This window comes from Papaver somniferum, chromosome 10, assembly GCF_003573695.1.
Source record: "Papaver somniferum cultivar HN1 chromosome 10, ASM357369v1, whole genome shotgun sequence".
Classification (NCBI taxonomy): Eukaryota; Viridiplantae; Streptophyta; class Magnoliopsida; order Ranunculales; family Papaveraceae; genus Papaver; species Papaver somniferum.
In genome coordinates, this window is record NC_039367.1 from 131,276,199 (window position 1) to 131,290,295 (window position 14,097).

At 33.4% G+C, this 14,097-nt stretch overlaps 1 long non-coding RNA gene across 3 annotated transcripts; it reads right to left on the bottom strand.

Moving 5' to 3' along the window:
• Nucleotides 1-1,754: 1,754 nt before the first annotated feature.
• LOC113317048 lies at nt 1,755-3,662 on the bottom strand. Of its 3 annotated transcripts, XR_003343209.1 has the most exons (6): nt 3,514-3,662; nt 3,274-3,371; nt 3,117-3,140; nt 2,832-3,001; nt 2,206-2,432; nt 1,755-2,086 (listed from the first exon to the last, which is right to left on the bottom strand). It is a non-coding gene; the product is annotated as an uncharacterized LOC113317048 (long non-coding RNA). The 3 variants fall into 3 exon arrangements; XR_003343210.1 differs by having other exon boundaries at nt 1,755-2,432; nt 2,856-3,001; XR_003343208.1 differs by having other exon boundaries at nt 1,755-2,432.
• Between the last annotated feature and the right edge of the window lie 10,435 nt (nt 3,663-14,097).

Consider the following 14,097-nt stretch of genomic DNA (forward strand, 5'->3'; position numbering starts at 1 on the left):
CCACACTGAGCAGTCTTATTTTGCGACACAGCGATAACAGTCTTATTTTGCTACAGTTTTTGCGACACAGCGGCAACAGTCTTATTTTGCTACAGTGATAGCCGAGGGCCGTAGTTCTCTGGTTTGTAACAAATATAGTTGTTACAAACCCGGTTTTGAATTATTTCTCCCTTTTCATCATTTGTAAGCCCATCTTTGAGCATAAATGAAATCAACTTTTGAGAGTGTTTCCAACATGATGAGAGGCTAGTTTCTCCCACAACCAAGGCAATGAGGAAGCTATTTACGCATGAATAATTGGTAATCATTTATTTCCTCTAATTTATAATTTATAATTCACTCAATCACTGCTTTTGCGGAGTTTTTAATTGTTTGCAAAAAATTTCTTCATTAGTTGTGATTCAATTAGATAGGTTATGCTTTGTTTAGATAATCTATGCTTAGGGATACAATTAATTTTTGAGAATTTTCCAGATTATTTGTGAATTAAGAAATAAGAGTCTTAAAAGATAATTAGAGTTTTGGATTGTTTACCATAATTTATTCATGTGTAATAGTGAAATCAGTGTCTTGGTTGTTTTCTATTATCTTGAAGTCAATTTTGTAATAAGTTTTGTTTGTTTTTAAATTTTTATTAAGTCTAAAATTCATTGACTTCACAAGTATTAAAACAACCCTTTTATCATTATCTACAACAACTTTGACATCACATCAGTTACCAGACTGCTCCACATTGAAAAGACAGAAGATTGTTATGCCATACGCCTACCAAAGAGGTTGACGATTCTAGAGGCGACAATGGCACCTATCGTCAGGTGTAAGAGCGACTTTGCAAGGTAGTATATGTTCTTACAAATCAGCTCGGTAACAAAAAAGATGTACTCGATCATTGAAAGATGCATGACAATAAGTGAACTTCGATCTTTCCTCTCCAATTACATATTAGTCGGTTTTGAAATTTCTTTCTCTAAAAAAAAAATACATATTGCGATTAAGCCGCATACTCCTCGACCATAAAAAGCCATGCAATAGTTAAGGAAAACGGCTGCCAAAGAGGCTAACAATTCTAGAGGTGACTTATCTTCCAAAGAGACTTCACAACATAAGAGTATATATATATATATGGTCCAACAAATCAAGAGATATGTTTCCAGAAGTAAAATTTCAATAACATATATCCCAATAAGTAAAAAAAAGGTCCGACAAAGTACAGATTACGTACATATTTTTTAAACCGGAAATGGGGAAGGAAATAAAGAATCATGGAGGAGAATTCATTTTCTCAATTTAAGATATTAAACGCGTACAAACTCCCATTAAAATTATTTGTAGTATACACTTTTCTGAATTTTATATGGCGACAACGCGTATAATTTTGGAAAATATTTCTGACTTAATGGAGTGTGTTAACAACATTAGTTGTTTACCCGATAGAACAGAGAAAACAAAACAGGGGATATCCCTACAATATCTATGACCAAGCCAGATTTAACATACATCAGACCAGAAGAAGTTAATAAGTATTCGGGACACATTTAATACGATATTAAAAATGAACCAACATCAAGGCCCGTGCCGTTACGTCACGGGTTAAGGGCTAGTAGGATACAAATAAGAATTGTGATAGTCAAATGCACGGCTGCAAACATCAAGAAATTTACTTGTATCCTATTATACAAATCAAAATGCATTTATTTGGGTCGATGACACGAATATATAATTTTGGGTGAAGCATATACAGGAAACAACATGGATGTCATTCAACAATTCAAACACAACTTGTTCATATATGAAATTGAGTACTCCAACGAAGGACTCATATAACAAACTTCCACCATGTGCATAAATTGATTAAGTAAATCTTCTTACCTGATCATATGGGTTAGGGCTCTGCAAATTATCTCATATTCTATAAGAAAGTAGACTGACATATATATCTCACTGCTCATAAGCTCGCAAATAAGATACCATGCCTCCTGAATTTGTAAGTAGTCCTTGAGACTTGATCGTTGCATCTGTTCACCCCGCATAGAGTTCCAATTATCATTGTTGATACAACATCTAATGTTCCCACAGTGTCATTCACCTGCTTCGAAAGAGAAACATATTGTAGTCAGTATAAGTATAAAAGTAGCAATAACATGGATCTTAAAATATTAACCATGAGAAGGAGCATCTGAAAAATATCTGTTATTTAGGTATTACCTCATGACCAACTAAAGAACTCTAAGTTGCTCGCCTATTTTTATTTTTCCGAAATTATCTTTTTCAGGATTGCAGCCAAAAGACAACATAGTCAATCATTGTCAATACTTCGTAACCAGAGTACCCCAAAATCATTATCAGTTTAAACTTACGAATTACAATATAGTCAATCATTGTCAATACTTCGTAAACCACAGTCTTCGACTTACTCTCTTCTCACCTACTGCCTACACAATCATTAAAAATAAGGACATGAATCAAATTTCGATCTTAAAATTACTCTCTCGACTGTATCAAAAAGAAAACCTAAATCAACAACTAAACAATGAAAAAAAATAATAATAATTAAATATCCAAACAAAAATCTTAAATCCTTGAAATAGACAGAAGGAAAACGAAGAGGAACCCTTCAAAAAAGAAACAACTTCACTTTCAAGATAACCATTGTCCAAGGATATTAATGCTACACTGATAAACAATGGAGAGACTTAGAGATTCTTGAGATAGAGAAGCACATGCAAGTAAGTGCATATCATGGTTTTTTGAGCTCCAAATACAGAAATGGGAAAATCGGCTCTTTTTAATCTTAAATGTGCAAGAGTAGTACACCTCAAAACGAATATAACCTTAAGTTTGGATGGGGAAATCACCGAAAAGAGTTAGCTTCTTCAGCCATTTACTTTATTTACATTATCTCTCGAATATATCCGAAAATATTCTTCTCAAAATTTTGTTCCCGTTAATCCAACAGTTAATTTTCAACAAGAAAATTAACGTAAGAACCCATACATGGCATCTGCAAAATCAAAACCCAAAAAAGTATAAAATCAAAAGCAAATAAATTCAAAAACAGAAAAACAACAAAAGGTAGTGGAGGGAAAAAGAAGCATTAGAGAACAAAGATCACCTACCTATCGGGACAATGATCACACAACCTGCAACAAAAGATTGTTTATGAAATTAATCAAACAAACAAATAATAGTATAAAAATGATCAATCAAAAAAATAATAGTGCACAGTCTAGTTTATTAAATAAGCTCCATTTCGGAGGAATACTCGTATTGTACCAGTAATCTTGACTGACCAAACTCCCAGTAAAATCAGGTTATCCTGGAAAGGTAAATACTTTCATTTCAGTGAAGGCACTCATCTCTGCGAACATAAACTGTTGAAGGTATAGAAATTAAAATTACAAAAATCAAATTTTTAATCAAATACACTTAGTTTCACGCAATCCCTATAAATTTAAAATCCAAAACAGAAACTTATAATCAGAATCAAAATCAAATATAGAGTTAGATAATCACCTAATTATGACGAAAAACTAACAATCGTAAAGAACCCAAACGTCAGGAAGAAAAAATAATCCCACAGAAAAGAAAACAAAAATTATCTTGCTAAATATCGAAGCAGGATATCAAATTATTCATAATTGTTCTTCTCAACAAAACATAAAACCTAAATACCGTAGAAAAAACAACAAATTGATCAAAAGAACAAAATATCAGGGCTAGGTTTTGTTTTTGTCAAATTTGAGACAACAAAAAGAAGTTTAGGGCTAAATATTCACCAGTATTCCCCTAAAAACAAAGATAGTCCGTGTATTTCAACTTGCGGATCCAATCTATATAACGTAAGTATATCCATACATGGTTACCGAAGAACTTATGTCAAGAAATAAAAACTGAAACTTCCAAAATTAGCTAAATACGTAAAAAGAAAACTCCCAAAATTAGTTTTCCTGAATATATTGTCGCCTAAATTTGGCATATATAAGATTTTCAATCGTCATCATACATGCTTGACCTATATTTAACAGGAATGGGAAGTATTTATGGTAAGCACCTGTGTTGATTAAGACAGATATATTAAGAAAATTTGATGATACGCGCGTAGTTGAATGTTTCTGAAAATACTTCATCTGTGTCCTTTCGGAACAAATTTTTTTCTTGGAAATATGCACTCATATTTGAAACATAATGAAAATACCCATTTGTTTTTAGCCTAAAATAATTTTTTATTCTTTAATTAAATTTAAAATACCCCTTTAATAGCCACGCCACATATTCCCATCTAATTAAACATGGAAAATTTCCTTAAAAAAATAAAATAAAATATGGAAAACAATACTTACGCATATATTTTTTTTAATTTCTTTTGATATTCCTGTTTAAAAACCATATATTTTTTTATTAGTAATTAATAAGATTTTCAGGATTTCGTTTTTTTTATATTTCATGGCCCTAGAATATCCAGGCCCTCTATTATTGATTCGATTATACGATTCGGATTATATTAATATAATGTAAACGTGGTGTAAGAATTTTTTAACAAATTTCAGCCAATCAGAATCAAGGGTTTCGTCTACCTACCAATATAAAAGAGGGTGGACGCAACCACTAAATTTGGAGTATTGGATCGAATCTATTTAATTAGAAATTGACGGCCACGAAATGTAAGGGGGCTAACTTTTTCAGCCAATCAAGAGCGAGGGTTTTGTTCACTGGCCAATGGGAGGGGAGGTAAGCGAAACTCTCGACGTGGTGTGAGAGATGTGGTTGAGTGGTTAGGTTATTGACTAGTATCTAACCCGTGCTACGCACCGGGGCCGGTGGGATCAGCTAAGAAGCCCCGCGCCCGTGATCATATGCATCAGAGTTTTTTTGAACAGTCTTTCATTAGTATGATTTTTATAAGGGATAGTGGAACTTTAATGGCCATTAGGTATCTACTGAGTTGATGATTGAGATTTAAAAAAAAGATTGACTCCATAAATTTTTGGATTTAGAATAATTTGGATTTAATTAAACAATTAAACACCACTGCCTCGTCGGCATTTATTCAACTATATATATATGACTATTTGACTATTCGTTGACCATATTTCTATATAAAAACCACTACGTTTTATGTCTTAAATTCCACGCGTGGTTAGCCTCACCCATCCACACCAACTGTATTGCAAAATAATTAAGGTGGGAGATCGATGTATCAAAGTGGAAAAACTAAGAGCACTCCAAGAGAAGGTGCGAAAAATCCTATGTGGATTTTTTATTTTGTCCTTTAATTTATGGGGTCTACACGTAGAATAAATATAGGACCTCAAATCTGAAAAACCATCTCCAACAGTGAGAATTTCAACCCTTAGAATTAAAAGAAAATTAGTTAAAAATATGACGTGGAGGTGCAACTGGAGGTGTAGATAACACTTTCTTCAACACCTTTATATTTAGTAATTAGTCCCTCCTAACTTGTAGGACCCTACTGTTGGAGATGGATTAATGCCAAACGGGGGTCTAAAATCCTATGTCTCACTTAAAATAAATAAATTTACCCTCTGTTGGAGATGCTCTAACAAACAAACATGCACGATACAAAACATCCAGATTACATGCCTAATTTTAAAGATAACAACATCACCATTTTTAAAATCGCATAATAATCTTGTATTTTTAAGATTTATACCAATAACATTTAAAAAACACCTTTCAAAATTATAAATAATAACATGCTCAAAGAAACTAATAAACAAAACTATTTAATAAAAGGTAAATTAAAACACATGAATCAAAAAAATAAATAAAATAAAAATAAAAACAAAAACCTAAGCATAAAAATCATGTTGTAAGATCTCGTACAAATGGGCCACTTGGTTCTTTAAAAGATATGAATAACAAAATATAACAATCGTAGCCGAGGTGAATATCATAAACAACCACCCCAAATTGAGATTCTTCGTATCGAAGCTAAGATTAATAAATGTTCCTGATAGTGTCGGTCCAAGCAAAACTTGTTGAACCAACCATAGAAAATAGGCTGATTATCAATCTATCATGCAAACTAATTATATCAAATAATTATACATAGATTATATTATCCTTACATCCAAAACATAATGTACAGGTCTTTGAACTGTTGAGGACTTCGAAAATCTTCTTTCACGCCATCCCAATATCTTTGCGTAGATGTATCTTTCATGGAGTCTAGATGTTGTTCACGTTTATTTCATGAGTTTTTTCTAAATATTTGCGCGTGTATCGACTCTAAACCCTTTACATGTCCATAGAGTGAAAAACAACAACACCTGCTCGCTCTTGATCCTATGACTTCCTTTTATCAGTTTTATATATTTTTTGCTCGACTGGACTGATAATTCCTTTACCCAGCGGTCTCTGAGGATCATCCATCCCGAATCTCAAATCATGGACACGCAACACTTTTTTATTCAGCTTTTACGTGTTCATTGTTCCGCCATAATAAGGAACATAGCCCTATATATACCATATAATCAACAAAAGGTGAAAATTGAGGATGAGGTAGCTTGTTAAAGAACATGAAAAAGTAATACATAAAAAAATATATCAAACCTGTTTTTTAAGAAAACTAAAGTCACTATAATAAAGGAAATCATACGATCCAGCGTGAATTATGTATATTCCCACCAAGTATCTATCTGGTAGATATAACCTTAACAATCTTCCATGACTTAAGGAAGATTAACTTGATCATAATTCCAGTTCGACATACATCTCTGTTTTGACTTTAACTTATTCTTTTCCAACGTAATAATAAAAATATTTCACCCACCTAATCTGTCATACCATCATTTTGAATGGAGCTCATTTTCCTTTTCTCTCCCTGGAAACTACACCTCCAAATGCTGGAATCACAAAGAGTAAGGACTCTCTGGCGCCGAACAGTCAACAAAAAAAACAGAAAGTTGGAATCCAATTCCAGTATAAAAACAAAAAGTGAAGACGTTTAAAACATTATATGAGTGTAATCACAAAAGGTAGATTGATGGTCCACTGGTATGTGGAATATAGGAACCAAGACTTAAAAGAGAGTAATTTTAGTTAATCATTAAAGAGAGTAATTTTAGTTAGTCCAATAGTCGACGAAGAAGTACATTTGAGTTTTCTTTTATTCTTGCTAATTTAATTTAAGTTGTCATATCGACAGAATATCCCGTCACGTAATCCAATGAGCACACCATGCATATCATTTATGAAAGCATGCATGGGCCGGGAAATAAAAAATTAGAATCCGCTTGTATCACTTATTTACTTATGCAATCAAAGCAAGCATTAGTTTTGGTTTATTTAGTTTAGTAATGAACTGCCCAGCCCACTTACCTTGATGACCTTGTTTGCAGCATCACCGACACCAAGACCATATCATACTCCAAATCACATTCTATAGTGGTTGTAGTTTTAATACAGTAAATGATGTGGGCCTATCGTTTTTAATTGTGTCAGAGGACAAGCCCAACCTCACGAAAGCAGATGATGTAAGGGACAATGACAATGCATCCTGACCATCTCCTATAGCGTCGTCAAATGCATCCATGATGGAGGAGCCATTGTATCCAATGGATGTGCATAGCAGTTCTGGATTCAACAAACCCACTCTTTGCGATTCCTGTATCGAGGCCGTAGTATGCAATGGACATAGTGTGGGTTCCATGCCTAAAGTGTCTCTTGGTGAGTTATGCTCATCATCCCTGTCATTGTAAAATCACGCTCCTATCATTTTCTGTAAAATGCTATTATTTTTCTAGTTAAAAAATGTAGAAAGTAGTTGTACTCAGTGAAATAAGATATGCTTGAAAGGGGTCTCCAAAACATTCTATTAAAAGTATGATAGATATGAAAGAATAAAGGAATGAAACCTATAACAGCAACCATGTCCTTTGCATGCATACTCTCTTCCACCGTGATGGCATTGGCCACATACCTTTGTCATTTGGGACATAAGTTTAGTAGCTTAAAATTTGAACAATGATAATTTATTTCAAATTCGTACTATTTTTCCTGGGTTGAACTGCATATTCCCACATGTTCATTCTGCACAAGTTCCCTGACGCCCCCATTATCGAAGTGTTTTGTGGGTGCTTGATGTCATAACAATCGAAATTATATTATATTCTTTCGTTCTCTCATCTTAGGTGAAGCAACTCTGCGCACAAATGAAAAACATAATAAAAATTGGTCTTTTAACTGCCCCCATGGGGAAAGTGACCTCTTGAAGTTGACGAAAATTGTCTGAATTATTCACTTCATTTGCATATACCCTTGGCCTCAACATATAAAACCTTTCGGCATTAAGGACCAACTTGTTTCTCCGATATGTGTTATATATGGCGGTGCTTGATTGAACTGTCACTATGTCTTGCATTACCTAAATTCTCTGTAGATTTGGATAATAACCCGTTAATGGATCAATTAAGGTATCCAATTCACCAGTTAAGATAAACTACTCACTGAAATAGTTCAGTCCACTATAGTTTTTGAGTAATTGAGTTATCTACCGACAAAGTACGTAGTTAGCACACTGCTGTTGCATTCTTTTTCTTCAGAACAAATTAAGAAAAACAGAATAAAATGTTAATGCAACACAAAAATCTTTTTTGGCTTTTTGAAGTCATATCATGGGTGAATTTATCTATGCAACCGGCATGTTGTAATACACATCTACGATACCTTCCAAGACCCTTCCAGACGTGCCTTTTTTATTGTACTTTTCTTATAAATGGTTACCTTCTTTGCTGGAAAGTTGATATCTACCATTTTTATTGTTCTGTAACCTGCTTTGCATTTAATGAGAAGAACCATAACTACCTTTTCTTGCCCAAAAGTCTTCAGGTTTTGAAAACAAAAAAGAGTTACCCATATAACCCGGTCTGATATGAAACTAACTAAAAGAATTAATACCAAAAGCGTTTCTTATACTAATGAAAGAGATGAAGCGGCATGCTTTGCCACACCATATCTATCAATGTAAAACAGAACAATTTTTAGGTTGCATGCGTCATGTCTCTGCTCAGCTCCAAGATGAGAACACTTCAGCAGAGTTCTTCAACTTAAGTTTTTGTCCAGAACTCTAACAATTATTATTTTTAGGAAAGAAGCATATATCATAGAATATAGAATGTTGCTCCATTCTGTGACCTCAGAGTGGCTAAGGTGAATGCTTAGAGCACATACTTTTCAGAGGAGACATCAAAAATTAGAATATCAGGACATAAATTCCATTAGCCATTATAAATAGGATTAGCAATTTTTTGAGAGTATGCGAGAGATAATACTAACCAGAATACAAATGTCCTATCTGTTGGTTGGTAATTCAAGTGGTCATGGACCAATAAAAGTGGAAGCAAAAATCTGAACTGATCAGTTGAAAAATCAAATGCCATGACAGCTTGATGTCCCTCTTGATCACTGAAGCTTATACCACATCATGCATTTGAATCACTAAAGGTAAGAAATATAAATAGTGGAATTATAAAAACCTAAGAAAAATTATGAAAGATGATATCATTTCATTATTTTTTTTCTTTGTACAGAAACTTGACAATGTTTCATATAGCGTGGGAGCTCATCTAATATTCTTAATACGAAGAAGAGAAACAACACTGCGAAAAGTAACTATTGTATTTAAGCTACTAAATTAACCTAATTTAAACATGTACCATGATAAAGTGTATTCAGGTCATCTCAAAGATAACCTGCTTCAAAAAAAAAAATCTCAAAGATAACCGACCTAAAAAAGCAAATTTTCTCTTGAAGAATTAAGAAACTTGCACATACACATCATCGAGTTTTTTTATTCTTGTTGTTTTATATGTCATCAAATTATTCGCCCCGTTTAGAGTTCCAAGTCTCCCCCAGTACAGACTGCACAGTCTACCGCAAAAGAAACCTCTGTAAACTTGGCATTGCTTCACAATCACCTCCCTTTTGAATGGCTCATCCGTTCGTCTCTTGGTTTCCCATCTACATTTTCCCAAATCCATCAGCTAAACCAGCTATTAGCTTTATCTATTATCTGCATTTTATTCATATAACATGTATATCTTTCATAAACTGGCACATTAAAATCTGTATGCATAACGATAGATTCTTTTGAAATCTTAGAGATTTTTCGCATCTCTCCATTAACACTACTAACCTCGCTTTGGGAATGTCGGTTTATAGTATGTTAACGTTAGGTAATCTGTGTAGCGTCCAAAAAAAACATAGTGCTTAAATTTCTCAAGGTACATCATCAATGACTCGGTTTATATTTTCCGAGATTGAACTCATTATATTAAAATATATATCACAGCTTCGCAATTCCTTGGACAACGCATCTACATGCTCTTTGCTTGGTACCTATGATCCATTAAAAATGTGCTTAGTATTTTGATCCTAATGTGCTTGTTATATATAAGCTAGCAAAGTTTTGAGAATGCAACCTTTGATCCTTATACTCCATTAAATAAATTGTAATAATTCATAAAGGAGCTATAAAACCCAAATTAGCTTGTAACACCAGTTTGGCTAATCTGGAGATAACTTCTCAAGCTCAATAATACATAACAAATAAGCAGCTAACTAAAGCCACCCAATTGAACAATTTTATTATATACATGAGTTGGTAGCGGATAAAAACTTCTAAGAAACTTCAATAATGCAAAAACTTCCTTGATATTTCCAAGAAAGTATCAGTATGTACTATGAGGAAACTTTGCAAAGGTAAATCCTGAAGTACAAAGATGCACAATTACAATCCAAGATACATCAGAAGTTGGCAGCATCATGGGTACTTTCCTTCCATGTCCAATTTGGATTAATATTAAGGAAGATCCGACGGCAGACTACTCCACAGAAATTCCCAATTCCCAAGAATACTACCGAAACAACACATAGTTCATTTTTAAAACCACAAATACATGTGAAACCAAATTGATAAAACGATAACAAAAAAGTAGAAGGATAAATGAGAATTACCTTTGACCGCAACCATCCACATCTTAGTACCCAGCCTTCAATGAACCCATAAGTAAATATATTATTTGTATGAGAAATAAACTCAACATAAGTTATTCATATGTTAGTATAAGAAGCCAAAGTCACATTCATTTTAAAGAACTATAGCTCCTCGATGTTGTCAGACGATAATGAGAAGGATAATTTTAGGGCATTGAGAAAAATTCTTTGAGAAGGAGTCCATAATGACAAACCCAACTATTTTGCTAGTCGTGTTCATAAGAAGAAACCCATAATAGGATTTTTCTGTACTGCAAAGATTTTGGAGAAACACTAAATCGGAGAACCACTAAATCAGAGACTTCAAAAAAGTAGAAATAAAAATATGGAATTAAGGATTTAAATTGGAAATCTTACATAAAAAAAAGTACTACTGATTTGCTTTCCACTAATTAGGATTTTTCTTACAGGACTGCAGATCCTAGTATGCAAAGCTCCATCAAGATGCGTTTATATATGATTAATTCGGTGAGGACAATGAATCAAGTCAAATGGAAAAGTAATAAGTAGAAGTCTAGCGACGGTGACTCATAAAAGAGGATAAAGCCAAGTACTCACTGAGACCTGAGAATTTTTATGTAGAGGAACTATCACCCACGTCACCACCTGCAGTCATCCAATGCAGAACAATCTTAGCTTTCGCCATTCTGGCTCACATATGGATAAGGTCCTGTTTAAAAGGGTTGTGTACCAAAAGACGGTTAGGAGTGCGAATACACCTTTTTTTCCCATAAATATCCAAAGCATCAGTAAAAAGGTAAAATACACCTTTTTCCCGTTCCAAGCAATTAAAAGACTCTTTGTCCAGGACAATTAAACTGCAGGAAACTGGCAGCTTAATTTTTGTCATCTCTCACACAAAGCCATGATCAAGAAACTATTGTAATTCTTGAACACCAAAAAAATGCTTATATCTATTAGCCCACGTAGGTACTAAAGAAATACTCCCTCCGTTCTTTTTTAATAGGCCAGTTTTGTTTTTAGCGAAATTTAAGGAAATTAAGAGAACTAATCATTGAAAGTGGTCCTCATGACACTTGTCAATAAAAGAAGTGAAGTGAAATGGTCCCCATGACACTTGTTAGCAAAAGAAGTAAAGTGAAGTGGTCCACATGACACTTGTCATCAAAAGAAGTTAAGAGAAAAGTGGTCCCAAAAAATTAAAATAACATTTGACTTTCCCAATTAGGAAACTGGCCTATTTTTTTGAAACTTTTATTTATAAAAACTGGCCTATTAAAAAAGAACGGAGGGAATATATTTTTATTAAGTTATCTATCAAACAGTGCACACAAATGGTTATGCTGATATGACTACATATTTCCTTTAGCATCAAAAAAAACCTCCGCATTACCTGACTTGTGGGATTATGGAATCAAACAACATGATAATTGAATCTAAATACTAGATTCTTATTAATTCTGACCCCACCAAAATCTGACGTGGACAACTGTGATTTGAGTATTGGTGAATAGAACTTTCTCATTCATTCTGGCCACCACATGAATCTAAAGTAGTTTGCCACGAGTCCTTTACATCTCCCACTAAACCCTTAACCCCACTATCTCAATGCAACTGTCGAGCAAATAAAGAAAAAAAAGAAGAAGAAAAAACTCGGAATTTTCAGAACCCCTGTTTGATTTGATCCATCCTCTCAAAATTAATTCTTCACAGTCACAATCTCAGTACGTTGATCACAAACTGAGTAATTTTGGTTTCTATTTTTATTCTCCTTAGATAATAAAAAAAATAATCACGGAAACAGGTTCGTTGGCTCTCCCATCACCACAACCATCTCTCACAGATTTAGGTTACATGATTTTGGAATCTGCAAAACTGATATCTTTTTTTTCACAGCCACTATTTATGGGTATGATTACAACTATGAGTGATTTGGTTTCTGTTACAACCATGTGTATGATCACCATAACGATTTCTTTGAACTCATCATGGTTATTAATTTGGTTTTTAAATCTCTCACAGGTTTAGGCTCAACAAATTTGGATTCCGCATGTGTTGATTATGAATTTTCTACACCGTTTTTTGAGGTAACCCTAAGTGTTTTTGAATTGATTTTGTGCTTTTGTCTTTACTGTAATCAAAATCCAACTTCGAACAAGATGATAAGTTGTTTTCCAAAAGATTTAAGTAAGAAAAGATAATTAGTTGTTCATCAAAAAAATTTAAGCTTTTCAATTATTTTTTTTTCTTTTTTGCTAATGCAGGTCAAAAATCCAAAATCAATCGATTATGGAGTACTTCAGAGGAATAATCATACTACTCTTTTAGTTAGTTTATCTGATTTATAACCAAGATGTCTCTTCTTCATAATTTCGCATAGAATTGTTTTAGATTTTAACCAATTACTTGATCATTGGTTTTTCTCAAATGGGTTTGTTTCAGTTTTAAGAATCCTCCATCTTCTATAGAAATCTTCAAAACCAGTACCCAATACGGTTTGGATTACTTTAACATATGGTTTCTAATTGACTTCTGTGATCTTTCTCATAGTAATTAAGTTTTAAGTTCTATCTTTTGGTTTCATTCTAATTTTGTGTGTACTTTCAGTGATATAATTAAGGATGGTGAAAGGAAAAGATCCACGTGAGAGTAGGATCTATGCATTTGTAAGCCACTGATATGAAAGCCTTAAAAGGAACTTGATGATTCAAAATTGAAGTTAATACACCTTCTTTCTCTGCAAATTAATTTTGTTTATGTTTCTTGATCATTGGTTTTTCTAAAATGCGTTGTCTCAAATGCTGGATTGTGTTATTGATTCTCTTTTATTTGTTGTGCTAGAGATAAAACTGTTGGTGGTGTGTTGTTTGTTTTTTACATTTTGTTTTTGTTACCGTTTGTGCTTCGATCTATGGAATACCCTTTTGTTCATTTTTCTACTCCTTGTACAATTATTTTATTTAGCATAACAGAGAATTTTTTTCATGCTAATTAGTCTGCAACATAGGCATGATGATAATAACGAGTCTTTTGTTTTTGTTTTTTTGATCAGCATGATGACGACTTTGGAGACAGTCACCCATGTTGTAGACATGTTGCAGTGAATTTATGTTGCACCCG